This window comes from Abramis brama, assembly GCF_963993115.1.
Source record: "Abramis brama genome assembly, chromosome: 4".
Lineage (NCBI taxonomy): Eukaryota > Metazoa > Chordata > Actinopteri > Cypriniformes > Leuciscidae > Abramis > Abramis brama.
In genome coordinates this window covers 58580424-58582923 of record NC_139966.1, presented here as the reverse complement: position 1 = coordinate 58582923, position 2500 = coordinate 58580424, and the positions used below count along the sequence as shown (strand labels likewise).

Here is a 2500-nt window from a genome sequence, read left to right as displayed (position 1 = left end):
TGCTTAAACCGGCAGTTAACTAGCGTTCAGACGCTTAAACCAGCAGTTGACTTGCGTTCAGACGCTTAAACCAGCAGTTGACTTGCGTTCAGACGCTTAAACCAGCAGATCCAGCAGTTAACTAGCATTCAGACGATTAAACCAGCAGTTGACTAGTGTTCAGACGCTTAAACCGGCAGATCCAGCAGTTGACTAGTGTTCAGATGCTTAAACCGGCAGTTAACTAGCGTTCAGACGCTTAAACCGGCAGATCCAGCAGTTGACTAGTGTTCAGACGCTTAAACCAGCTGTTAACTAGCGTTCAGATGCTTAAACCGGCAGATCCAGCAGTTGACTAGTGTTAAACCGGCAGATCCAGCAGTTGACTAGCGTTCAGATGCTTAAACCGGCAGATCCAGCAGTTGACTAGCGTTCAGATGCTTAAACCGGCAGATCCAGCAGTTGACTAGCGTTCAGACGCTTAAACCGGCAGATCCAGCAGTTGACTAGTGTTCAGACGCTTAAACCAGCTGTTAACTAGTGTTCAGATGCTTAAACCGGCAGATCCAGCAGTTGACTAGTGTTCAGACGCTTAAACCAGCAGATCCAGCAGTTGACTAGTGTTCAGACGCTTAAACCAGCTGTTAACTAGTGTTCAGATGCTTAAACCGGCAGTTAACTAGCGTTCAGACGCTTAAACCAGCAGTTGACTTGCGTTCAGACGCTTAAACCAGCAGTTGACTTGCGTTCAGACGCTTAAACCAGCAGATCCAGCAGTTAACTAGCATTCAGACGATTAAACCAGCAGTTGACTAGTGTTCAGACGCTTAAACCGGCAGATCCAGCAGTTGACTAGTGTTCAGACGCTTAAACCAGCTGTTAACTAGTGTTCAGATGCTTAAACCGGCAGTTAACTAGCGTTCAGACGCTTAAACCGGCAGATCCAGCAGTTGACTAGTGTTCAGACGCTTAAACCAGCTGTTAACTAGTGTTCAGATGCTTAAACCGGCAGTTAACTAGCGTTCAGACGCTTAAACCGGCAGATCCAGCAGTTGACTAGCGTTCAGACGCTTAAACCGGCAGATCCAGCAGTTGACTAGCGTTCAGACGCTTAAACCGGCAGATCCAGCAGTTGACTAGCGTTCAGATGCTTAAACCGGCAGATCCAGCAGTTGACTAGCGTTCAGACGCTTAAACCGGCAGATCCAGCAGTTGACTAGTGTTCAGACGCTTAAACCAGCTGTTAACTAGTGTTCAGATGCTTAAACCGGCAGATCCAGCAGTTGACTAGTGTTCAGACGCTTAAACCAGCAGATCCAGCAGTTGACTAGTGTTCAGACGCTTAAACCAGCAGATCCAGCTGTTAACTAGTGTTCAGATGCTTAAACCGGCAGTTAACTAGCGTTCAGACGCTTAAACCAGCAGTTGACTTGCATTCAGACGCTTAAACCAGCAGTTGACTTGCGTTCAGACGCTTAAACCAGCAGATCCAGCAGTTAACTAGCATTCAGACGCTTAAACCAGCAGTTGACTAGTGTTCAGACGCTTAAACCGGCAGATCCAGCAGTTGACTAGTGTTCAGACGCTTAAACCAGCAGTTAACTAGCGTTCAGACGCTTAAACCGGCAGATCCAGCAGTTGACTAGTGTTCAGACGCTTAAACCAGCTGTTAACTAGTGTTTAGATGCATAAACCGGCAGTTAACTAGCGTTCAGACGCTTAAACCAGCAGATCCAGCAGTTGACTAGTGTTCAGACGCTTAAACCGGCAGTTAACTAGCGTTCAGACGCTTAAACCAGCAGATCCAGCAGTTGACTAGCGTTCAGACGCTTAAACCAGCAGATCCAGCAGTTGACTAGCGTTCAGACGCTTAAACCAGCAGTTGACTAGCGTTCAGACGCTTAAACCAGCAGTTGACTTGCGTTCAGACGCTTAAACCAGCAGATCCAGCAGTTAACTAGCGTTCAGACGCTTAAACCAGCAGTTGACTTGCGTTCAGACGCTTAAACCAGCAGTTGACTTGCGTTCAGACGCTTAAACCAGCAGATCCAGCAGTTAACTAGCGTTCAGACGCTTAAACCAGCAGTTAACTAGCGCTCAGACGCTTAAACCGGCAGTTAACTAGCGTTCAGACGCTTAAACCAGCAGTTAACTAGTGTTCATTCCCTTAAAATGTAATTATTTGAATTACATAAATTAATATATATATAATATTAAAATAATTGTAATTTATTTTATGTAGTTTTATTATCCAGACACTCCTAGGTTCTGTAAAGTAAAACGTTGTTATCATCACAGTTATTGTGTTACATAATAAGAGTCTCCTGAGTCCATTAACAGCCGCATGACATCATCATCGCTCCGATTAGATACACTCCACTGATGATGTCATGAGCTTCACACACATTTCTCTGAGTAATGATTCATTAAAGCTAATTATTTTCCTATGTAGAGTTTATATTCACAAATGTACGTTTTCAAATTGTAAACCAATTCTTCTGGTATTATAAAACATTACTTG

General features: G+C 44.6%; 1 protein-coding gene across 1 annotated transcript in view; it reads left to right on the top strand.

Annotated features, from left to right (window-relative positions):
* syn3 (synapsin III) overlaps positions 1–2500 on the top strand; it is a 56478-nt gene that overhangs the window by 51436 nt on the left and 2542 nt on the right. The window lies entirely within an intron of this gene.